The sequence below is a fragment of the Mirounga angustirostris genome, unplaced genomic scaffold (genome assembly GCF_029215605.1).
Source record: "Mirounga angustirostris isolate CCGP_5_RB_7025 unplaced genomic scaffold, mMirAng1.0.hap1 SCAF_7, whole genome shotgun sequence".
Lineage (NCBI taxonomy): Eukaryota > Metazoa > Chordata > Mammalia > Carnivora > Phocidae > Mirounga > Mirounga angustirostris.
Window position 1 is genome coordinate 16,661,336 of NW_026991715.1, and position 26,623 is coordinate 16,687,958.

The following is a 26,623-nucleotide window of genomic DNA, read 5'->3' on the forward strand; positions in this document are numbered from 1 at the left end:
CCCCTCACTTTCCATCTGGGGTGTCTTTGGGTCTAAAATGAGTCTCTTGCAGACAGCATACTGATGGGTCTTTTTTTTTTTTTTTATCCAATCTGATAGCCTGTGTCTTTTGATTGGGGCATTTAGCCCATTTACATTCAGGGTAACTATTGAAAGATAGGAATTTAGTGTCATTGTATTGCCTGTAAGGTGACTGTTACTGTATATTGTCTGTGTTCCTTTCTGGTCTGTGTTGCTTTTAGGCTCTCTCTTTGCTTAGAGGACCCCTTTCAATATTTCTTGTAGGGCTGGTTTCATGTTTGCAGATTCCTTTGGTTTTTGTTTGTCCTGGAAGCTTTTTATCTCTCCTTCTATTTTCAATGACAGCCTAGCTGGATAGAGTATTCTTGGCTGCATATTTTTCTCATTTAGTGCTCTGAATATATCCTGCCAGTCCTTTCTGGCCTGCCAGTTCTCTGTGGATAGGTCTGTTGCCAGTCTAATGTTTCTACCATTGTAGATTACAGATCTCTTCTCCCGAGCTGCTGTCAGGATTTTCTCTTTGTCTCTGAGACTCGTAAGTTTTACTATTAGATGTTGGGGTGTTGACCTATTTTTATTAATTTTGAGAGGGCTTCTCTGTGCTTCCTGGATTTTCATGCCTGTTTCCTTCCCCAAATTAAGGATGTTCTCTGCTATAATTTGCTCCATTATACCTTCTGCCCCCTCTCTCTTTCTTCTTCTTCTGGGATCCCAATTATTCTAATGTTGTTTCGTCTTATGGTATCACTTATCTCTCAAATTTTGCCCTCGTGATCCAGTAGTTGTTTATCTCTCTTTTTCTCAGCTTCTTTATTTTCCATCATTTGGTCTTCTATATCACTGATTCTCTCTTCTGCCTCATTTATCCTAGGAGTTAGTGCCCCCATTTTTTATTGCACCTCATTAATAGCCTTTTTGATTTCGACTTGCTTAGATTTTAGTTCTTTTATTTCTCCAGAAAGCATTTCTCTAATAACTTCCATGCTTTTTTCAAGCACAGCTAGTATCTTTAAAGTGATGATTCTGAACTCTAGATCTGACATTGTACTAATGTCTGTATTGAGTAGGTACCTGGCAGTCAGTACTACCTCTTGTTCTTTTTGCTGAGGTGATTTTTTGCTTCTTTTCATTTTGTCCAGAGGAGAACAGATTAATGAGAGAACAAAATGCTAAAAGGGTAACAACGTTCCCCAGAAAATATACTCTAATAAAATCAGAAAAGACCTGAAGCCAGGGGAAAAGAAAGGGAAAGAAAAAAAGAAACAGAAAACGATAAAAACACACAAAAACAGGACAAAACAAAAAAAAACAGAATATGATCAAATGTGATCAGGCTGGTGCATAGATCAGTGCCACACACTAGATTTTTGGTGTATTTTGGTCTGTTAGAAGAAAGTGCCTCCCAAAATTTTAAAGAAAGAAAAACTTATATATGTGCAAAAATAAGGGTTGATATGATGGAGGGATGGAATATGACTGTAAAGATGAAAATTATAAAAAATTTTATAAAAGGAATTGATTACAAGTTGCTTGAAAAAAGAAAGAAGAGGATTTAAAAAAAAAAAGAAAAAAAAGGGAGAGAATGTGATCAGGCAGGAGAGTAGAACAAAACCATACACTAGAGATTTAGGGTATATTTTGATCTGTTAGAGGAAACTATCTCAAAATTTTAAAGAGAGAACAACTTATATATATATGCCAAAAATACAGGTAACTACTATGAAGGGATAGAATATGAGTCTAAAAATGAAAAATAAAAATGTTTTTTAAAAAGGGATTGTTAAGATGTTGGTTGAAAAAGGGAAAAAGAAAAATTCAAAAAAAAAAGTTAAAAAAAAATTAACTGTGAAAGACTAAAGAATTATGGTAAAAAAGCCATGGATTCTATGTGCAGTATTCCCCTAGTGCTGGAGTTCTGCCATTCTCATTGATGGGTAAACTTCGTCTTGGTGGCTGTTCTCGCTGATCTTCTGGGGGAGGGGCCTGTTGCCGTGGTTCCTAAATGTCTTTGCCAGAGGCAGAATTGCCCCGCCCTTGCCTGGTCCAGGCTATGTAATCTGCTCGGGTTTGCTCTCGGGAGCTTTTGTTACCTGCAAGCTCTCCGTACAGCTTTGGAGGACGAGAGTTAAAATGGCTGCCTCCCAGTCTCTGCCCTGGAGGAGCCGAGAACTCAGGGCCCCGCTCCTCAGTGAGCCCCCAGAGAAAAGCCGCCAGTCACTCTCGTCTCCCCAGTCTCCGGCCACACTCCATGCTCACCCGGCCTGTGACCGAGCATTTCTATCTCTGGCACCCGACCCCGGGTGGAGTCTCCAAACTCAGCAGATCCCTGCGGTGCACTCCCGCGCGGCTCCTCCCGGGGGGGGAAGGTGAGTCTCCCCGGATCTGCCACTTGTTGGGTCCCTGCTGGAGGAGCAGGGGCCCGACTGTGCCACGGATCACGGTTTATGGCCACCCCGAGCTGCGAGCCCACACCTCGGCTCCGTCTCTGCAACCGGCTTCCTGCTCCGATACCTGGGAGCTCTGCCACACTCAGGCAGGCCCGGTCTTTCTGTGACCCCGAGTGTCCTGAGACCACACTGTCCCAGAGGGTTCCACACAGCACCCCCACCCCCCCCTCCCTGGCATAGCTCCTGGAGCCACGTCCCTCAGCAGAGCCGACTTCTAAAAGTTCCGGTTTTGTGCTCCGCGGCTCTATCACTTGCCAGAAGCGGCGGACGGAGGCCCCCTTCCGCGCTGTGTATCCTCCTGAATATCACCCTGGATTCACTTCTTTACACGTCCTACCTTCCAGAAAGTGGTTGCTTTTCTGATGAGAGTTGTTGCTATTCTTTTCTTCGATCTCCTGTTGAGTTTGTAGGTGTTCAGAATGGTTTGATCCGTATCCAGCTGAATTCCTGAGACCAGACGAAATCCAGGTCTCCTCCTCCTCCGCCATCTTCCTCTGCCCCAGCTTTTGTCTTTCTTTGGTTTATTTTACTTAGTATAATGTGCTCCACGTTCAACTGTGTTGTCGCAGAAAATGCAAGATTTCCTTCCTTTTATTTATTTATTTATTTATTTTTAAGATTTTATGTATTTATTTGAGAGAGAGAGTGCGTGAGAGCTGGGGGGGAGGGGAGGCAGAGGGAGAGGAAGAGAGGGAGAAGCAGACTCCCCGCTGAACAGGGAGCCCGACGATTTGACAACTTGGGGCTCAGTCCCAGGACCCAGAGATCATGACCTGAGCTGAAGGCAGACACTTAACTGACTGAGCCACCCAGGCACCCCAGCATTTCCTTCTTTTTAAAGGCTAATATTTCACTGGCTGTATGTATGTATGTGTGTATATATATCACATTTTCTTTATCCATTCATTTGTTGATGGGCACTTACCATGTTTACATACTTTGACTACTCTACATAAGGCTGCACTGAACATGGGAGTGCAAATATCTGTTCAAGATACTGATTTTATTTCCTTTCAGTATACCCAGAAATAGGATTGCTCAATCAAATGGCAGTTCTATTTTTGATTTTCTGAGGAATCATGATACTGTTTTCCATTCATTGTACCAATTTATATTCTGACCAATGAGTAACATGAATTGCCTTTTTTCTACATCCTTGCTAACACTTGTTATTTTTGGATTTTTTGATACTAGTTATCCCAATAAGTGTGAGGTAATACATCATTGTGGTTTTGATTTGCTTTTCCCTAACAGTTAGTCATGTTGAGCGTCTCTTCATATACCTGTTGCCATTTTTGTGTCTTTTTTGAAGAAATGTTTATCCATGTTTTTTGCCTATTTTCTAATCCAGTTATTTCGTTTTTACATATTTTGAATATTAACCCCTTCTCAGATACAGGCTTTGCAAATATTTTCTCCCACTGCATATATTGCTTTTACATTTTGTTCATTGTTTTCTTTGCTGTGCAGAAACATTTTAGTTTGGGGGCGCCTGGGTGGCTCAGTCAGTTAAGCGGCTGCCTTCAGCTCAGGTCATGATCCCAGGGTCCTGGGATTGAGCCCCGCATCGGGCTCCCTGCTCAGCAGGGAGTCTGCTTCTCCCTCTCACTCTGCCCCTCCCCCCATACCCCCTGCTTGTACTCTCTCTCAAATAAATAAATAATCTTAAAAAAAAGAAACATTTCAGTTTGATCTAGTTCTGCTTGCTTGTTTTTTGATTTGTTGCCTGTACTTTTAGTGTGAAATCAAAAATACAAAAAAAAATCACTGCTAAAACTAATACTTTGGGCAGGTTTCTGGCAGTTCTGGATATTCATTTTCTTATGCAAAATAAAGGGTTTGATTATATAAAATTGTAATTCCTCTGGTTTCTTTGGCATTCTTAAATAGGGATGTTAATATATAATTACATTTAGGTTCATTAAATACTTACTAGAAGAAATATGAACCGTATCTGATAATTAGATTATTGACAATTTGAAATTATTTAGCTTCCTTTGAAATATGTAATGTGTTTTTCAAAGTTAGGATTCTTGTACATAGATATTTCAGAAGAACCATTTTGGAACTCATTCTACATGGAACCTGCTGATATTAGAAAATGCTTCAAATTCATAAGGATCAGGGTGTGGATGTTGGTTAGAGGTCAACTACAAAGTATGGGAGCTTTTCATTAGAAACGAGGCATTTTACCATATTAGGGTTTTTTTTAACTTAAAGTTATTAAATCATTTTCGTGTTGTTTGGGTTGTATAATTTAAAAATCAGAAGTTTTTAAAACCATTTTTTAAAATATTCCATTCTGTATATTATTTAACTCGATTGTGGAAATGTTTTCAATGTGTCCATACACCAAACAATCATGTTGTACACTTAAATATGTTCCAGTTTTGTCAATTATACTTCAGTAAAGCTGAAAATAAAGTAACATAAGTAATCCATTCTTCCACAAAACAAAATCATGGCCGTGAGATTTTTTTTTCCACCAAAAGGTTGGAAGAACCATTAAGACATAAATTGGTATGATGACTTGGAGGTGAATTCTTTCTTTGTAAAAATGATATGTGGTGTGGAATGATAACAGACTTTTGGAAAGATTATAAATAGGATACTAACTCTACTTCTGTGTTTTTGACGTAGGGAAATTTGAAACAAAATAGATATCTTGTCACTAGGCTCTAATGTTAGCTCCATATGTAACTTTGAATATGATCTTGCCTATCTATTATTTTAAGTAAAGATTAGTCATATCCTTCTGTGAAACAATTGGGTAGCAATGCTTTTTTAAAAGCCATATATAAATCCCTTTAACAAATGATACTAAATGTCAGAATCTTCCAATTGTTTTTACACAATTTCTGTAAGGAACTCTAGTGGATGCTTTATACAAATGAGATACAGCTTGTATACTCAATTATGACATAAATAAAATACGTAGGCTTCATTTGATACTTTGGTAATTTTGGTTATCTTCGGGTTACAGCATGCTACAGTACAAATTAACGTAAAAATTTTTATCGGCTTATGTTAGTAATCCACAGTGGAAAGGTCCAGATGTATTCAGCGGCATAATGGGTTGTAACATTTTCTGGGTAGCTAATATACTGGTGATCCACTTATATGCATGTGTTTTGTACTTGTGTTAAAATGCTGGCTGTTTTTCACTTTCTTCATGTGTGATATATTAAAAGTTAACTGGGGGCAAAAGGATTTAAAAAAATATTAAAGTGAGGTATAACCTTGAAAAAGAAAGTGGTAAATTGGTATAATTATACATGCATTGAGATGAAATGACATTTTGAGGTTCTATACCCTTAAATGTGGAAACTAGTCCATTCAGGCTAGATAATATGATTAACCTTGCCTAAACACAGAACCATTTCAAAACTAGTAGTTTCACAAATAATGCAATATATGTTAAGAAAATAAAAAAGAAGAAGAAGATAGCAGGAGGGGAAGAATGAAGGGGAGAAATCGGAGGGGGAGATGAACCATGAGAAACGATGGACTCTGAAAAACAAACTGAGGGTTCTAGAGGGAGGATGGGTTAGCCTGGTGATGGGTATTAAAAGGGCACGTTCTGCATGGAGCACTGGGTGTTCTACGCAAACAATGAATCATGGAACACTACATCAAAAACTAATGATGATGTATGGTGATTAACATAACAATAAAAAATTAAAAAGAAAACTAGTAGTTTCAAAAAGAACTTGTTCTGCTGTGTTTGATTGGATATGTAATTCATTGAACTGTGATCTGGAAAGATCATAGGTGTTTGAAATAAAGCCAGACTGTGACTTCTTTCTCTGCCACTTCCTACCTGTGAGATCCTTAGCAAATTTCTGGCCTTACACATAAAATAAAAATAAATAATGCTCGCCACTTATGGATCTGTGGGATGGAAGAGTGCTGGCTAAGAAATATCATTGTTCATCTTAATATGTGTTATAAGCCTCCGTAGTTACCCCTCAAAACCCAATACCTCTATATGTTGGCTAACTGAACATAATAATAAAAAAAAAAGAGAGAGAAAAAAGAAAGAAAAAACCCGATACCTCTAAAATACCATTCTATTTCATTGTTTTGAATACTGGGCTTTATTATAAGTGCAATTAGCTTTGTAATGGCATCACAAATGGATTTCTTTCACAGTATTTTGACATTGCAATTTATCCCGAATAGTTTTTCCGTCTAAATTTTGACATGGCTGATTTAGCCTATTCACACATGGATCATGGCATGTTCTGTGTTTTGTTTATTTGTTTGTTTTGTTTTGGTGGGGGCAGAATTTGGAATTATTTATTTTAGTGAACTTACCACATTGTGCAACCATCATTATAAATCAGTTTTAGAACATTCTCACCATCAATAACAGTGCTAATGCATATTCCCCATTAATCCCCATTCTCATACCCTCTCCCTAGACAATCACTAACCTACTTTCCGTCTTGATAACCTTGCCTCTGTGTTAAAATGTATTGAACAAGTCACGGTTGTCTGGGTGGGTGACTACCCTGCCCATTCCAGTGGATGTCACCAAAACAATAGCTTGACTGACATGGGCTTTTGTATCCTATTGAGTTTCACATATTTTCTTTTGGTGTTTGTTTTCACCAACAGTCGAGAATTTCTTGGCCCTACAACTCTTTTAAAAAAAATGTCTTTTGCGGAGGTATATGCCATCTGCTGATGGAAGGGTTTTGATCACTAACTTCAAAATATGGTTCTATCTGGGTGTATAAAAAACAAAGTGAGAAATTGGGACACTCCTCTCTGTTTTTTAAAAATTCATTAATTTTTTAAATAGTTTGTAGATAAACATCCTATAATTTTAAATAGTTTGTAGAGAAACATTCTGTAAAGTTTACATTTCAAAAAGGCGATCACTCTGCAGTGGGACTCTTCTCTGTCTCCTTGCCTCCCACTCCTTCTCCTGGGAAGCAGGAGCTGTTAATAGTTCCTTGACTTGCTTCCCATACATATTCTAGAAGCAGTTGTCTATGAATTCAATCAGAAAGGCACTTCTACCTTAACTTAGCCAGCATCTTGCTTTGCTTAGGCCTCACTCTAGTCTTTGATATATTATTCTTAAATTGGTTTTTTTTTTTTTAAGTGATTTTCTTATATGCCTCATGGAGTTCTATCGGTTATTTTTCTTTCTGTTTCTAAGGCATACTCAGCTCCTGCATAGTTTTTAAGTAAACTGCTTTTCAGCGGTTTGTGTTAGGTCTTTCATGCTTATCAGATTAGTGTGTGTTATGCTTTTTTATTTCTTGTATCTTATAAATTGGTGTAGAGGAATAAATCTATTGCCCTAAGCCAGACTCTAAGGGCACTCCTGTGTCTACCTATTGGTAGTATAGACTCTTAACTGCAGAATTCATACCCAGTCTGTGTTGCTGGCTTACTGGGCTAGCTTCTTTTTTTCTGAGATCTAATCTGCTTGCCTAGGGCCCTGTGATGGGCTAAATGTTTATACACCCCCAGATTCTCATGCAGAAGCCCTCACTCTCAAGGTGAGGGTATTAGGAAGTGGGGCCTTTGAGAGGCAGTTAGGTTTAGATGAGGTCACGAGAGTGGGATCCTCATGAAGAAATCATTACCCTTATAAGAAGAGACCAGAGAGCCTGTTCTTTTTCCTCTGCTGTGTGAGGATACAAGAAGGTAGAAGGCCATTTGCAAACCAGGAGGGGTGTTGGCTGGCCTTCCGAGCCTCCAGAACTGTGAGAAATAAATGTTTTTTGCTGTGTAAGTCACCCAGGCTATGGTATTTTGTCAAAGCATGCACACCGTCTAAGACAACCTGTCTACTAGAGCCTCTTACCTGAGGGACTAGACCTTACCTTAGTATTTCAGTGAATCTTCCTACCTCCATGCTTTTCCCATTGAACTCGTCTGGAGTGGACTGAGTTTGCAGAGGCTGGTGGAAGGTTATCATTAAGATAAGTGACTTCCTTCTAGAGGACAGTCCCGTGTGATAAAAGTGATCTCTCACGTTGGCCCAGGCCCTATCTTGTCCAGGCCCTCTCTCCTTTCCACCCACCTCCACTGTGGTTCACCATGTCTTTTGGATGAGGCTATAGGACGTAGACAGTTGTGTGAATTTCATATGGTTACCAGGTAGATTTCTGACACGATCTGACACAGCTTTAGTTTAAGTGAATTTACTAGGGGCTTGCATTGTTTCTGTGGTGTACATGCATCTCCACTACCTGCCAGACAAATGATTGCAAGCTTTGTGCTGTGAGGTGAACGCTTGTTGGCATATCAGTCATCTTTTAGGAGAGCAGGGGAATCCAGAGAAGCTGATGCAGTTGGAGCTAGGCAGTGTACAGGGGTGGCAGGGGCTGTGGATGCCAGGACATGACCCTAATCATCTGGCTTTCCAAAAAATGTAGGTCTCCAGGTACCACCCAGGGAGATTCTGGATCAATGGGGCTGAGCTAAAGCCCAGACAAGATGTACTTTTTAGAACTCCTTAGGGGGTGACACAGTCGTACAGCTAGTGGGGAATCACAGCCCCAGAGGGCAAGAGATGACGTTTCTGCCGTTGGCTCTCATCAAGGATATGAGACATTTGAGAAAGATCTTTCTTAAAAGAAAACAGAATACAATCATCTGGGGTAAATATGATTTCTTAATGTTCTATGTAAAAAACCCCTCAGTGTCCCCACTTTCTCTACCACCTAATCAAGGGAACCAATTCAGACTAGAAAATACTGTTCAATATTTGTGGATTTATCATGTGTTTTACAACATGGCATATAGACTGTAGCACTTTTCATTTCTGTAGGGAACAGGGTGATATAAAAGTGAGAATTACACATGCTTCTGCAACGATAGATCAGACAGCACCACAAACCTTTTTTTTTTTTTTAAGCGATTCTGATGCTTTTTTGGCACACAGTTTTCAGACATTAACAGTCTTGATATACTAGGTTAAGTTGTCACAACCATCTGAGTAGAAGTTTTGTGAAATGAATTTAGCTGATTTTATGAAAACTGTGAAATGTTTTTGGAACGCTGTCATCAACCGGCTCCTGATAAATACAACAATAGAATCACCAGCCACTTCTCAAAGCTTTGATACTAGGTGCCCTGTCTGGTTTCTCAACTCATGGACTTTTTTTTCCCTCCCTCTGGGTCAAGTGAGAGTCATTCATTTGACTCATGTTTTGACAGCCCCATTCCATACATCCTTCTCATCACTATCCTGCTTTTAGAGGTTGTTTTCTTTCTATTTATAAATGTTTATAAACATTTGTTAGGGGCGCCTGGGTGGCTCAGTGGGTTAAGCATCGACTCTTGATTTCGGCTCAGGTTGTGATCTCGGGGTTGTGAGATCGAGCCCTGAGTCCAGCTCTGCGATCACCGGGGAGACTACTTAAGGTTCTCTCTCTCCCTCTTCCTCTGCCTCTCCCCACTCAAAAATAAATAAATTAAATAAATAAATAAGTAAATAAATATATGTTTGTTAGATGTTCTAAGATTTTCTGTTATGTACTCATGAAATGCTTTCTTTAATCGATTGTTTACTTTATCCTCCATGACCATTAAGGTGCTTTACTTTTTAAAAAATGTGCTCTCTTACAAGCTTGCAGATTTCATACCTGTAAAAACTCTTGAGTGGTGCACAGACTCTTAGAGTGTCCAGGGTACTACGCTGGTGAGAGACACTTGGTAGGCAAGGGTTAAGGCAAATTTATTGCTTTAGTTTTAACAGTGATAGTTTTTGGGGGTTTTCTATTCAACACGGAATCTTGCATCTGGGAAACTGAGCAAATGGAGTGAGAATGGAGAAGGCATGAACATGCTTTACAGAGTGAGTTTGTTTAATAAGGATTTACGGTCTTGGAAGAGATAATGAAATACAACTCGTGGTCCTTGAACTCAGCAAGCTTATGAGTTGGATGAGGCGAGAAGCATACAACAGCACAGCAGAAGGTGCCCGTTGGCACATAGGACTCTATAAGAGATGGCGAAAACAGAACATCACCCCACAAAGGAAAGCAGAAAGGTGCTGTGGGGTCCTGTGAAGTCCCAGCAGGATCAGGGAGGGGTTCATACAAGAGATGGGAATGAAGCTGGGCTTTGAAATGCGGGAATTTGCTAGATGAGAGGAAAAAATAGAAAAAAAATAAATGCCATGGGGGTGTTGGGCAAAATAGGGACCTGGCTGGGAACAGCTGGGTGAAAGGCTAATGCAAAGGAACTATTGGAGTTAAAATTAGGGATGTGTTACGACTTTTATGAGACATGTAACAGAAACTCTGGTCAAAGAAAAAATAAAGTGGTAAGGATTATTGGATCAGACAGTGTAAAATTCCAGGTAGAGGATTCAGTTTAGAAAGAGCTTATGAGGATCTGAAGGTGGGACCAGGACCTGGTTTCTCTCTTGTTGTTTCTTGACCCTGGGTCCCCAGGGTTTATTCTGTTTCCAGGTTACAAGCCTTATAACTTTCATCCAGGAGATGAGAGCACCTCTGTAGTCAGTTCCGTAGAAGAGAAAAAAAAAGTCTTCCTCCCAGAAGCTCCAGTAAGCATCTCCAAATGGCTTACCCAGCTATCTTTGAATGTACAACTGTGGGTTGAGAGGAGGAGATGTGTTGAATGGTTTCTGCTCAGTTTCATTCCTAGAGCTGGCTTTGCCACACCCACCTGAACTGCTGGAAGTGGAAAAGTGAGTTTATCAAGGGAAAATTAGAGTACTGTTGGTGGAAGAAAGGAAGTATAGATGGTGAAAAGGCAACCTCTAGACATCCTGCATAGTTAAATATATTGGTCCAGATGTATAATGTAGGGACTGAGGAAACTCAGATGGTTTTCAGTAGAAACATGAAGCATGACTCAGTACAAAGAGTAATGGAAAAGCATGGCATTCAAATAACCTACCACCGAGGCTTTATACTGGTAGATATTTTTACTAGTGGAAACTCTTGCATGTGTACATGGAGACATGTATGGTAATATTCATAGTAGTACTATTCACAGTAGCAAATTTGAAAACCATCTAAATGGGAATAAGTATAAGAGGAGATGAGTAGTGTGTGCTCTGGTAAGCTCTGTGAATTGTGCAAGACTGTTGAATCTCAGATCTGTACCTCTGAAACAAATAATGCAATATATGTTAAGAAAAAAAAAAGAAGAAGAAGGTAGCGGGAGGGGAAGAATGAAGCGGGGGAAATCGGAGGGGTAGAAGAACCATGAGAGACGATAGACTCTGAAAAACAAACTGAGGGTTCTAGAGGGGAGGGGTGTGGGAGGATGGGTTAGCCTGGTGGTGGGTATTGAGGAGGGCACATTCTGCATGGAGCACTGGGTGTTGTGCACAAACAATGAATCATGGAACACTTCATCTAAAACTAATGATGTAATGTATGGGGATTAACATAAGAATAAAATTTAAAAAAAAAGAGGAGATGAGTAATTTGTTGTGTATTCACAAAATAATACCATAGGCAAAATGAATAACCTGTAGCAAAATCCAATGACATGGATAAATCTTAGTAAGAAATTATTCAATGACAAAATGGATTCCCAAAGATTATAAACATGATCACCTTTTTGTAAATTTAAAAACAACTAAGTTTTTAAAATAGGTAGTTTTTAAGAATAATGCCAGTGCAATAAAATTATACACAAAGGGATGAGACAGAAAATAAACAAAGAAGGTAAATAGGTAATATAAATGGCTGTGTCACATGGTTAGAGGAAAAATATCAGTGTGAGATAATAGAGTTTGCTGGAGGGGGAATGTTGGTATGTTATTTAATAGGTAATGGTCATCACTGTCTTCTCTTAGAAAGTGACATTTAACCAGAGAATGGATGGAAGTGAAGGAGGGAGTCATGTGGGTGATAAGGGATGAAAACTCTCCTGTGCACAGGGAGTAGTAAATGCAAATGCCGTAGTTAATGCAGTGGGAGTGTGCTTGGTGTGTCCCAACAACTTCAGAGAAGCCAGTATGGTGGAAGCACGGTGGGAATGGGGAAACATGCTAGGATGTAAAGTCAGAAGGGCAGAGGAGGTTCAGATCATGTAGGGCTATCAAAGCCATTTTAAGATCTGGTTATTAACATCCATTAGGTAGGAATCCATTGGAAGGTTTTGAGAAGATGAGTGATACAGTATTTTTAAAAGGGTTACTATGGCTTCTTTGTAAAGAAAAAATGGGAAGGCCAAGCTTGGAATCAGGGAGATCAGAGATCAGTTAAAAGGGTTTGAAGTCGGCGTCTAGGTGGCTCAGTTGTTAAGCGTTTGCCTTCGGCTCAGGTCACGGTCCCAGGGTCCTGGGATGGAGCCTCACGTCGGGATCCCTGCTCGGCGGGAAGCCTGCTTCTCCCTCTCCCACTCCCCCTGCTTGTGTTCCCTCTCTCACTATGTCTCTGTCTGTCAAATAAATAAAATCTTAAAAAAAAAAAAAAGGCTTTGAAGTCATCCAAGAGAAGAGTGATGGTTCCTTGGGAAAGCATGATTGTTCTAATTATCTGTTACTTTGGAACAAATTACCCCAAACTTAGTGGCTTATGAAAAACAGCCAGTTTATAATATGTCAGATTTCTGTGGGTCAGGCATGTAAGCAGGACCTACAGCTGGCCACTTCTGCTTCATGAGGAGTAAGCAAGGATCATGTAGAGGTATTTGGCTGGCAGCTTCTATGGAAGATCCAAGATCACTTCCAATGCATGCTCGATGCCTCAAAGGAGGATCAAGAAGTCTGGGATCAATGAATCCCTCTCTCCCTCCACATAGTTTCAGAACTTCCCTTTCTAGTATGTTATTCAGACTACTTACATAGCAGATTACAGCTCCAAGAACAAGTATCTTAAAGAGACCAAAAGCGGTAGCTGCCAGTGTCTTCAGGCCTGGATCTAGAAAGTGGGGCAGCATCACTTCTGTCCTGTTCTAAGTGTCTAAGTTGCCACGGAGCCCACCAGAATTACAGTGTAGGGGATTTAAACTTTATCTCTTGGTGGGTGGACTCTCCAAGAATTTGTGGCCATATATAACCTGCCATAGTACAAGAGGTGTGGACTGTGGGAAGTGGCTAAATTCTAGTTAAGTGTTAAGTGTGTAGCCTCTAGGTTTGGCTAATAGACTAGATGCGCCTTTGAAAGAAAACGAAAAATCAAGGTTGGCACCATGACCTTTTATCTAGACACCTGGAGGGATGGAGTTGCCATTTACCGAAATAGGGAAAGCTGGAAAGCAAATGCAGAGGTTCCATTTTGCACATGGTAAATTTGAGTTGCCAGGTAGACACCCAAGTGGACATATCAAGTAGGTTGTCAGATACATGACTCTGGAGTTCAGGAGAAAGGGCTGAGCAGAGGCTATTTGCATATAGATGGTATTTAAATTAATGGGACTGGATGAGCTTCATTTAGGGAGGAGAGTAGGTGGAGAAGAGAAATCTAATTACTGAGCCTAAGGGAAGTTTAAATATTAGCAATTACTGAAATGTGGAGGACCTAGCAAAGAAGCCAAGAAAGAATGGGTCATGAAGTCATGAAGAACCAAGGGAAAATGATGTCTAAGTAGCCTAGTAAAACTTTTTGAAGGACAAGGAATGATCAAATTGGTTACACACTGCTGATTACGTAGGTGAGGACTGAAACTTGAATATTACCTTGGAGCCTAGAATCCCTTGGTGAACCTTACAGGAGCCATTTGTTTGAGTCATAGGAAGCAAAACCTATTAGAGTGGCCCCAAGAAGAAAACGTGAGGGAAGCAAGTAGAGAAAGCTAACATGGGCAAAATCCATAATCCATTTTCTTGTTTTCCTCTTGTCTGCCAGAATGAAATGCCTCCATTCTCAATCTTGGCCTCTGTGTCTGAATGGAGGTGAATGGAGGGTACCGGGCATTTGTGTAAACTTAGGGGCACTTTTTAAAGCTAATGTCTGTGACATGAAGTCTGCGACTTAAGGAATGTTGGCTAGAATGGTTTTGGCCATTGAATATGTCTCTCTTTGTCTCTCTTGCACACTGTTAAATATCCAGAAGCTTTCTCCACTTTGAGTTTAAATGCTTATTTGGAAATATTTTCTTACTATTGTGTCAAAATGGCAAGAGGAATAAATTCTAATTTCAAATCTATGAGAGAAAAAATGGAATTTGAAAGCCTTTGGGCTTACACTTCCCAGCTAGCCATAGCTCACACCATTATATGCTGTCTTATTATTATTTCCTTCTTTGTCTCTGAAGGCATTGGTATTTGAGCTGTTGATCTCACTGTGGCAAGGCTACAACCTTCTCTTGGACTAATTTGGTAAAAGTTTAGTAGCACAGTGAGCTTGGAGAACATCAACCCCACAGGTAGGAACTCACTGGATTGGAGGAACTCACTACTACTCCCTGGATGATATTGACGGCCATGATGTTAATCATGGTACCATCACCTCTGCAACATCACTGCAAAAGAAGTTATTCTCAATTCACATACATCCCTTTGTTTTTAAGCTGAAAACAGCAGAACTTAGAGAATTATATACAGGATTCAAGAAAAAAAAAAGTGTTACCTGATTTTCAAAATATATTTATGTTTACGTTAAACCTATAGGTAAATAATGGGAGGAGAAATCCTGAAACTATTTTTTTCAAATAAAATGTTAGGTTCTCTTTTCTCTATCTGTTAAGCTACAAAAGATAATTTTCCATTCAATTTATTTTCATTTTGGTATTATTTCACCCAGGGAAGTACAATTAGGAATCTAAGGCTATTTATACTTAATATCCTCAAATTTGTAATTTCTGTGAAACTAAGTCGTTCATACATCAAAAGGTATGCTGAAACCATACTGCAAAGCATGTGGTCTATTTTCTCTTTTTCAAGTAATTATAAACATGGGCTTAACATTGTAGGATTGTTTAGTTTGAAAAATTCAGAAAGGACTCTTTGGATTTTAGACAATTGATTAGTAATCCAGAGCATAGGGAAAACATGACACAGACTTTGATTTAGTCAACCTTGAGATGTTCCAAATTCAGGATTTCTTCAGTTTTGAAATCTCTCCAAAGCCCCTAAGGTCTTCGCATTCTGTAGAGTGGAATCCAACATGTGATGCTCTCTATCGCCATCTCTGTCTACTCAGTGGTACTGCAGTTGTACCGCAACCACATTTGCTAATAGAAAACATTTACTTTTCTGGCCAAGTGACTGTATATTGACACAAAATTAAGAGAATTTATGGAAGGCATGGAGACGAGAGAAGTTTTGTTTTGTTTTATTGTTCTACTTTTTCTCATTCTAGCCTTGTAAGTCACAACAGATAGACAGACTGGGCGTCCTAACTTTTGCCCCGCACGAGTATTCAACCTTCTTTTTTAAAACTCTGATAGGAACTCTTCTCATGGAAAACTAGTAGTTTTGATATAAGTTAGACCTTTTGAAAATAACTTTTTTTTTCCTGTGTGTAAAAGCACCATAGATTCATAGTCAAAAGTTTAGCTAAGAGACTGAAATGTAAAGAAGAAAGTAAAATATGGTATACCTCAAGAGATAACTGCAGGTTTGGTTCCAGACCACCCCAATGAAGCAAGTCAAATGAGTTTTTTGGTTTCCCAGTACATATAAAAGTTATGCTTACACTGTATCTATTAAGTATCTGTAATGGATCATACTAAATCTATTAAGTGTGCAGTAGTATGTCTAAATATACAATGTGGATACCTTAATTAAAAAATACTTTATTGCTGAAAAATGCTAACCATCACCTGAGCTGTTAGCAAGCCACGATCACTGATCACCATAACAAATATAATAATAATCAAAACATGTAAAATATTGTATTACCAACATGTGACCCAGAGGCACAAAGTAAGCACCATTGGAAAAATGGCACTTGCACACAGGGTTGCCCCAAACCTTCAATCTGTAAAAAACACGAGATCTGCAAAGTGCAGTAAAGTGAAGTGTAATGAAACGAGGTACGCCTTGAAACCCAATTCAAGGGCAAAAACTAATGCTTTCAAATAGAAGTCCTTGAATTCCCCCAATAGTCATTTCTTCCGTGGAACCAGTCTTAACTGTTAAAGTTGTTGTTGCGGCAAAGGAAACTTGTTAGTTTTATCAGTTCTCAGATTTTGGAATTCGGTGTACTTCTTTCACGAAGTATATCTTTTCAGATTAAAGCACAATGATATTCGTAACTATTTTGAACTTGGATATATATCGTGAGAACCGATATTTCACTGTTTTTTATAAATGAAGAATCCAGCACAGTTAGGAAAATGTGAAAGCACTTCACTCAAGAAACATTTATTGAGCACCTACAATATGCCAGATACTATTTGTAGATGCTGTGAGTAAAAGATCTCGAACTCCTTATTCTTTGAGAAGCGAGTAGAGTCATGGAGTTAGGAATGTGGTGAGATTATAAGCATTAATTGTTATTTCATCCTTAATAAACTTGTTCCCAAACCACTTTTAAAAAGCAACAGAGTTATCCATAACACTTGCTATTTTGTGCTTGTGCATTAACAAAGCTAAATTTAGTACTCAAAATGTCTGCAGCTGTGGAGAAAGGATGCTTTTTGTTTTGTTTTGTTTTGTTTTGTTTTTTTCCAGTAAATACTGCCATGTCAATTGAATAAATAGACTGGAAATAATAAATAAATTTTGAACCCACCTATGATTAAAAAAATCAATGTTAGTATCATTCTAGCTCTAAAAATGAAAGAGAAAACTCTGTAACTTTTTAGAAAAAAATAGAATATCTTCATACCTTTGTAGTAAGCAAAGAATTTTTAAAGAGATACAGATAATTATAACTGTAATGGGAGAATATCAATAGATTGGGCTAAGTGAAATTGAGCTACTGTTTATTTAAAATATCACAAAGAGAGGGAAAGGACAAAACACAGGCAAAGAGGAGAAATGTAATATGTATATTTGAGAAGGGACTAATTTCCAGAATATACAGCTAGTTCCAACAAATCAGTAGGAAAAAAAAAAGACAGCACTGTGGGAAAAAAAAAAACAAAAAAAAAACCACAAATGATGTGAATGTCCATTTTACCAGAGTTTATCTAAAAGACAAAAAAATGGGGTGCCTGGGTAGCTCAGTCAAAGTGTCTGCCTTTGGCTCTGTTCATGATCCCAGGATCCTGGGATGGAACCCTGCATTGGGCTCCTTGCTCAGTGGAGAGTCTGCTTCTCCCAGTCCCTCTGCCCCTCCCCACTGCTCCTGCTTGCTCTCTCTCTGTCTCTCTCAAATAAATAAATAAAATCTTTTAAAAAATTTTAAAAAAAGACCAAAAAACAAAAGCTACCCAGTTTCATTAGTCAAAGAGAAGTGTGAATTAAACCTACTTTGTGATATTTCTAAGCATGCAGCACAATGATTAAAATGAAAAAAAAAAAAACAGACAATATGGGATGTTGGTGAGCATATGAAACAACTGGAACTCTCATATTATTGGTAGAAGAATAAATTGGTACGACTGCTTTGAAAACTGTGTCTGGAATCTACTAAAGCTGAACATAATATATACATTAAAATAGAGAAATTCCATTTCTAGGGATATACCAAAAGGAACTTGTTCATATATTTACTGAAAGACATGTAAAATAATGTTATGGCAGGAGTATTTAAAATAGTCTCAGAGTAGCAGTAACCCAATTACACATCAGTAATAAAATGGTCAAGGGTGATAAAATCATATGATGAAATACTACATAGCAGAGAGAATGAAGTTTATGCAACAGTATGGATTACTCTTGTGAATTCATAACATTTCACTTCCTGTGTTGAACAGAAGAAACCTGACATGAAAGATGATTCATTTATAAAAAATTGAAAAGAGATGAAATGAATCTATGGAATTAGAAATAAGAATAGGGACGCCTGGGTGGCTCAGTCGGTTAAGCATCTGCCTTCGTCGGCCCAGGTCATGATCCCAGGGTCCTGGGATCGAGCCCCACATCGGGCTCCTCACTCAGCAGGGAGCCTCTCTCTCTGCTTGTGCACTATGCTCGTGCATGTGCTCTCTTTCTGACAAATAACAAATAAAATCTTAAAATGAAAGAAGAATAATGATTATTTTTTTCTGGGGAGCTAGTAAATGAGGGATGGGTAAGGGGCACTTCTGAGTGCTGTTCGTAGCATTTCTTGAGCTATGTGCTGATGTTGTTAAGTGTGTTCTCTATGAATTCCAGATGCTGTGTGAGGTCTGCTCTATGTATGATACACTACAATGAAATGTAATCCTAAAGATTAAAAAAATAAATATAGGGGAAAATATTTGAAGCTATGAAATGGTTTGGGATTGACTCCTCCAAGACAAAAAGCTTAACATTTTTTTTAATGAAAAAATCACTTCTGATAGTAAGAAAATGCCCACCCATCTCTACGACCCTTGGCCAGTTACTATCCTAAATTGAGCTATAATTCCTTAATCATGCTATTATTTTGTTCTTGTATTTTTGCCTGGAAAAATCAGAAACTTCTTCCTGAATTTAAAAAACAGTGACTGTAGCTGGATATTGATTTTTTTTTTTTCCTACCTTCGAACTTGTACTGAAATACTGGCTTTTCTTAGGTTTTGAATCTTCTAGCTCTTGGACCGGAGGCTCTGCCATTGGCACTCCTGGTTCTCAGGCCTTTGGACCAGCAATGGAACAACCCTGTTGGACTTTCTGACCACAGATCTCGGGACTTATTGACTTCCATCACCTCCTATGCCAATCCCTTATAATCTGTCTCTTGATTTCTCTCTTTCTATGCATCCATTTGTTCTGTTGACTAATACAGAAACCGTTTTTTTTTTTAAAGACTTTATTTAGTTTGACAGAGAGAGAGAGAGCAGCAGAGGGAGAGGGAGAGAAGCAGGCTCCCCACTGAGCAGGGAGCCCGATGTGGGACTCAGTCCCAGGACTCTGAGATCATGACCTGAGCTGAAGGCAGACGCTTAACCAACTGAGCCACTCAGGTGCCCCCAGAAAGCATTTTTTAAAAGATTTGGTTTTCTCATGCTGACAGATTCTTTTTTAAAATTTTTTTAAGCATGGGTGAATTCCAGGAAATGGTTCAGAATGGGTGAATAATTTCATATCTTTGAGGGGTCACACTAATATGATTCATGTATAACTATATATATAGCAATGTATACAGACAAGAGCAATATGTGTTCCAAGAATGTACTTTGAAATTTTAACAAAGAAATCCAAACCAGCACATTTTTATATTTTCATCTCAAATGTCCTGTTTAAAGCCCTGCAGTGTTCATATGGGGAAGGTAGTAGCATATGAAATCTCAGTAAGCAGAGGCTGTAAACTCTAAAAAATGTAGAAGCTCGAGAGGCACTGTTTTATTGAGCACTAGAGGATGACTTTAGCCCATCCGTCCTCCTCACGGACGGTAACTTGGTTAGCACGTGAGTTCAGTTTTGGGGAAATACAGTAAGAGCAAAGAAATAACACCAATTCAAGCTAATTGTTATTTGTGTGGGTTTCTTCTTTTTTGAAACACTGACATCCTCCTGAGATTTTGGGGAAACACCATTTCATGATTATCGCTTCCTGGGATTTTTGCAAATCTTGCACACGTCAGTGCAACATTAAAGAACACACAGATGTTTGCTTTGGTTAGGTAATGTTTGCTGTGCCTTCTGCCTCTGTTAACAATACTGAACTTCTCTTAGGCGAGGCAAAGAAGGACACAAGGGGGAACGGCGAGCCATAAAGTGCAAAGTATCAGCTCTCATTTATTGACCAATGACCATGTGGCAGGCACAATGCTGAGAGCTGTATTTCTATTCTTCTTATTTAATTTTCCAGCAATCAGAGATAGAGATACTATTATTATACTAATTCTTAGAAATGTAGAAACTTCAGGAGTTACTAACTTACAGAAGTTCCCACTATTGGAAAGTGGCTGGGATGTAACTTAAACCCAGTTCTTTTGGAATCTGGAGACCAAACTCTTTTTTATTTTTTAAAGAATTATTTATTTATTTATATATTTGAGGGCGGGTGAGGGCCAGAGGCAGAGAGAGAGAGAATCTCAAGAGGACTCCCCACTGAGCACAGAGTCCCACGTGGGACTCAGTCTTACAACCCTGAGATCATGACCTGAGCTGAAGGCAGACGCTTAACCGACTGAGCCACCTGGGCGCCCCTGGAGACCAAACTCTCCATTGGTTGGCTAATTTGTAAATGAAGAAGAGAAGAATAAGGGGAAAGGGGGAAGATAGGATAAGAAGAGAATGAGAAACTTAAACATTTTTTTTTTAAGATTTTATTTATTTATTTGACAGGGAGAGACACAGCGAGAGAGGAAACACAAGCAGGGGGAGCGGGAGAGAGAGAAGCAGGCTTCCTGAGGAGCAGAGAGCCCGATGCGGGGCTCGATCCCAGGACTCTGGGACCATGACCTGAGCCAAAGGCAGACGCTTAATGACTGAGCCACCCACGTGCCCCGAGAATGAGAAACTTAATTGTAAAATATTTCATTATAAAAGATAGGTCTTCCATTATAAAATATTTGGTAAAATAACAGAAAATTCAAAAGTGAAAAGTCAGCTAGACACCCGCACCCAGTTTTTATGCTGTGCATCCATTTGTTTGCTCATGGTGCTGTGATATATGTACTTTAGTTATCTTATTTTCTCACTAAACATTATGCATTCAGGATTCTCTGAGGTGCTATAAATCTTTGTAAACAATTTAATGTTGTATAATACCACATTAAGAAAATGTGGTATTTTTATGTGGTATGTGGTATGTCTTTTAATTAACTGTATTTCCATCTGGGGACATTCGGTTTTTTGCTATGATATATAATACAAATATGAACATCAGTATTCATAGACCTTTTTCCCAATTTGGGATTTATCACCTACCTCTGAATATCCATTTTGTAGGAAACTTTTTAAATAGTTGGTTCTCAACAGAATATTTATTTTAGAGATGGTGTATCATAGTAAGCCTTTTCAGCCTGATGTTGTAACTTTCCTTGCGATAAATTGTGTATCATTTTTTAATTTAAGTGTAATTGATGTACAACATTATATTAGCTTCAGGCGTACAACAGAATGATTCCATATTTGTATATGTTGCTAACTGATCACTGCAGTAAGTCTAATTAACATCCATCACCATATAGAGTTGAAGAATTTTTTTCTTGTGATGAGAACTTTCAGGATCTACTCTCTTGGCAACTTTTAAATATGCAATACAGTATTATTAACTATTGCCACTGTGGGGTATAGGATTGATTTTTAAGATAAAGCACCTCAATGTTATTTTTCATAAAATCTTAGAATACTGATGAGCTTCTTTTCTACAACTACAATACCTGTTTGTTTTGTTTTTTTAATTCTTCCTTAGCCTTCCCAAGTAAGCCTTTTAGCAATACAGATCAGAAATATTCAAATGGAGATTACTTTTTCCACATAGCTAGCCTGTGTTCATCAGCTTTTTTAAAGATTTATTTGTTTGACAGAGAGAGAGAGCACAAGTGGGGGGATCAGCAGAGGGAAAGGGAGAAGCAGACTCCCCTCCGAGCAGGGAGCCCAATGTGGGACTTGATCCCATGATCCTGAGATCATCCTTAACCAACTGAGCCACCCAGGTGTCCCTGTTCATCAACTTTTTATTTCAAGTCATCCCTTATCACCTTTGGACTACGTAGGCTTCCATGATAGTATTTATTCCTTTAAATCCCAAGCTGGGCCTGGTTGTTAGAATCATTTATTGACATCAGTCTTTCTGAGTCCAGAGAGATTGCCACTGCTTTATTTGGAGAGGTGGAGGGTGGAGAGGAGGTGCCTTATACCTCTTTAAACTGAGAGAAAGGGCTTCAACTTTCTTGGGAAAAAGACTGTTCACTGAAATTGTGTCTTAGCCGATGAAATTCTGGTCATAGCTTGGCATGCTGAATTTGCATGTATTTTGTCAAAATTAATTCTACATGAAATATTGGAAGAAGATTATTTTTCTACTTTTATGTCTTTGTTTTAAACTGTAGGCAGCCCTTGAATTTGAATATGATTAATGTCAGTAAGTAATTTAAAGGTTTAATGTGCTGACCTACTCCAACTGCAGATCATCACATACAATTATGTAATTGGCTGCACACAACAGTAGTGTGAGACAAAGAACCTGCTCAAAAATATCTTGAATACCATTAAGAGAAGATGTAAATATCGTAATAATTATGTGTATACCTGGACCTATGAAGTGCTTTTATTTTTAATCAATTCTCATAGGCAACCTCAGGAGCTAGAGACCACTTTTAGCCTTGTTTTATGGATGGGAAAACTGAAGCATATATGAAAAAGTAAATAGGGCGCCTCCGTGGCTCAGATGGTTAAGCGTCTGTCTTCGGCTCAGGTCATGATCCCAGGGTCCTGGGATCAAGTCCCACATCGGGCTCCCTGCTCCTTGGGAGCCTGCTTCTCCCTCTGCCTCTCTCTCTCTCTCTGTCTCTCATGAATAAAAAAAATAAAATCTTTAAAAAAAAAAAAAAGAAAAGGTAAATAATGGTCCACAGGGGAGATGGACTTACTTTGACTTGAGGAGTAGGTTATTTGGCCGATTAGGGGGAAATATTCCAGGTGGGGTGTTCTGTGAAGGCTGATAGAATATCTGTGGACGTGCTTATTGGTGGATAACTGGGCAGAGAAGGGCTTAAGATGAACCATGGGTTTAATGACAGGTGGGAGGGAATTCTAAGAATGAAAACCGAGTAAACGAAAGTTGGTTTCAGAGTAGTATTTTTATGAGTCACGTAATTTTAATGGAATCAAGGGTTTATAGAGATAAACTTAAATTCAAAGAAATCCATCAGGAACTCATTGTGAGACAGTATGGGATAGAGGTGTCTGGGGTTCACAGTGTTGTGCATTTTCTGCCAAAGAGAATTCACATTCCATTTAAAACGAAAAGAAAGAAGTTTTAAAACAACAGTAACAGGGGCGCCTGTTTGGTTCAGTCGGTTAGGCCTACGACTCTTGGTTTCAGCTCAGGTTATGATCTCAGGGTCCTTGGATCGAGCCCTGTGTCAGGCTCCGCACTCAGCACAGAGTCTGCTTGAGATTCTCTCTCTCCCTCTCCCTTTGCTTCTCCCCCTACCCCTCACTCATGCGCTGTCTCTCTAAAATAAATAAATTTTAAAAAACCCAACAATAATAACAAAACTATGCTCTTCAAACCTTGTTGGAGAAACATAGTTAAAAACATAGGGAAAGATTATGGAGGGCTTTAAAAAATAATCTGGATCGCTTCTCGGCCTTTTGGCTAAGATCAAGTGTAGTATCTGTTCTTATCAGTTTAAAAAATAATCTGGAATCTTCTATCAGTTAAAGAATTTTGTATTTTCTGAATGATTTTCTTTTTTCTTCCATAATGGAATAATTTTTGTAGGAATATGAAATTCAGAATGCTTATTTGCAGATAGTCTTTCAATAAAAATTAAAAAAAAAAAATTGCCCAAAGAGTATGAGGTATCAGACTGCCTTAAATCTAGTTGCAAATTGATAGTGCAAAGACAAGGCAGCCTGCCAAGTCTATTTTGATTATTCTTTGCTGCATAACAAATCATTCCAAAACTTGGTGGCTTTAGACAGCACTGATCAACTCTTATCTGTCACGGTTTTGGTGGGTCTCAGCTAGAAGACTCAAACCCTGGAGATTGGGCGTATCTTCTCATTCATTCACAGGCCTGGTGGTGGGGCTTGCTATGGCTACGGGTTGGTAGGCCCACATGGGGCCTCTTCATGTAGCCTGGGATTCCTCACAACATAGTGGCTGGGTTCCAGGAGCGAGTGTCTCAAGATAGAAGGTGAACCAGTCTGAGGTCATTTGCTTTTTTATCATCTAGCCTCAGAAGTCACACAGTCCTGCTTCTTCTGCATATTATTGATTGAGGCAGGTGTAAAGGTCCACCCAGGTTTTAGGAGGAGGGAACATAGACCTCACCTCATTTCATTGGAGGACTGCCATCACATTTTAATAGAAAGTGTATGGGAAGGGTTGTGTGTGTGTGTGTGTGTGTGTGTGTGTCTGCCATTGCCGAAAATGCAATCTGCCATTCCATCTGAGGGTTCTAAAAATTACCAGAGCCTGCCTGGCAAACGAGGTAGGAAGCAATGAGTCACATTCACATTTGTCTCCTGGAGGTATTTTATGAAAATGACAAGGGTTAGGGCAACTCATAAGGGGAAACTTTATTCTGTCTCTTTTTAGCATCTGCATTTTGGTGAGTATTTGTACTGAGAAACTGGAAATTTTCTCTGTGGACTTTTACTGGAAACAGATCTAAAAATAAAACAACGGGGTCCAGGATAGAATAACTGTGTCAAGAATGGCGTTGCAGTTGTTTCTAAATCTCATGAGATTTGGTCATGCTGTTCTGCCAAGGCTAAGATGAGTTGCCTGGCACAAAGAATACCCTGGACGTTGGTAGATGCTTCGGAACTCTGTTGTTGGTTGTTTGAATGGGAACCGCCTCCTCAGTGCTGGGCACCCTGACCCTAGGCTCTCCACTAGTTGCCAGCGTTCGGCCAGGTTCTCAGACGTACTGCCGAAGCAGTTGGAATCACATCGGCATCTGGCCCAGGAGGTCCCAGCTATGCGTAGGGAGTCGTTGGAAGTTTCAGAGGTTGTCTTGACTCTTTTTTATTGGCCCCATGTAACACATCCAGTGTCTGTTGTGGGTCAGGCATTGTTTGCTACAACGCAAGTGCCGAGATATACAAGGTCTTCCCTGTTGGGGAGCATATCTAAAGGAAAGAAGGCATGCAAAGAGGCCATCTCGCTACAGGATATGAAGTGCCCTGACCCAAGGACAGAGACAGCGAGGTCTTCTAGGCAGAGGGGAAAGCACTTGAATAGAGACAAAATGCCCCAAGGAACTCATTAGAAACTATAGGACAAAGTGGGGTGTGATGGAAGTTGAGGCTAGCAGAAGTAAGTAGCATCCAGGACATAGAAAAAGACTTTATTCTTGAGGGGCATCGCCTGAACTACATACAAACAACGCCTTTTTTGAGTTCTGATTTGGAGTCTGCGTCTCAAGAGGACTCCCCAGTGAGGCCAGACAGGAAGGATCTTTGAGGTCATGAAGTAGCCGTACAATTCTAATTAAACACAGGGTAGTAAGTTGGGCTGTGAAACGTGTCATTGTTGATTAATAGACAGAAAACTTAATTGCTAAAATTTTTTCTTGCTCTTATTCTTGAATTTTAAAAAGTATTTTATGAACGCTATTTGGGATTTGCTTTACTACATTGATACTGCTTTTCTATTCAACATGCAATGTCTAATTTGATGCTCAAGCAATTTTTTTTTAGACAGGCACAGAATAAATTATCTGCATTTTATAATGGAGTAAAATGTATTTTGGAAGAGTCATGAATAGCCCATGATCAAAATTTAGCAATTTATACAACCAGGAGTAATAGTTCTGACTTCTGACTTCAAATCACATGTTTAAAAGAAGGTAGTTTCTTCCAAAATAGCAGCCACCTGTGTTCATTAAGAGCCTACTTTTCAGGGATGCCTGAGTGGCTTAGTTGGTTAAGTGTGCCTTCAGCTCAGGTCATGATCCCGGGGTCCTGGGACGAGCCCAACATCAGGCTCCCTGCTCAGTGGGGAGCCTGCTTCTCGCTCTGCCCCCCACCCACTCGTGCTGTCTCCCCGTCTCTCAAATAAATAAATACAATCTAAAAAAAAAAAAATCCTACTTTTTAGAAGGTCCTCTGAAAGCTACTTTCATGTTATCTTATTTAATCTCTCTGGTGATCCTGTGGTAGAGAAACTAAGATTCAGAGACCCGAGGTCATTTCCATCATTATCAGGACAGAGTGGGGCTGATACATGTCTCATTGGAATCCAAGTCCCTGGACTTCGCCCCTCACCAGATTGGCCCCCCTGTTGTCCTCAGTCTCTCAAAAGTATAAAATAAAACAGCAATGTATTTTACCCTTCCCCCATGGGAAATGAAAGGTTCAATTGTTAAAACAGTTTAAAAATCAATGGACTTCAAAATGCTAAATAAGAACAAGACAGACATGTCAATTTTACTTCTGGGCTTGAGGGAAATACATTTTCTTCTTGAAGTGAGCCTAATTTTTTACTAGTCAAATTTTAAGTCAATAAAGTGAGCAGCGTACATCACTACACAATAGTGTAAGAAAATTTTGCTGATTT

The 26,623-nt window shown here is 39.2% G+C and overlaps 1 protein-coding gene and 1 pseudogene across 1 annotated transcript in view; both read left to right on the forward strand.

Annotated features, from left to right (window-relative positions):
- The window catches only part of PRR16 (proline rich 16), a 203,807-nt gene that overhangs the window by 96,796 nt on the left and 80,388 nt on the right, over positions 1-26,623 (forward strand). The gene's annotated exons all lie outside the window — the stretch shown is intronic.
- LOC123836904 (U2 spliceosomal RNA) lies at positions 23,691-23,805 on the forward strand (annotated as a pseudogene).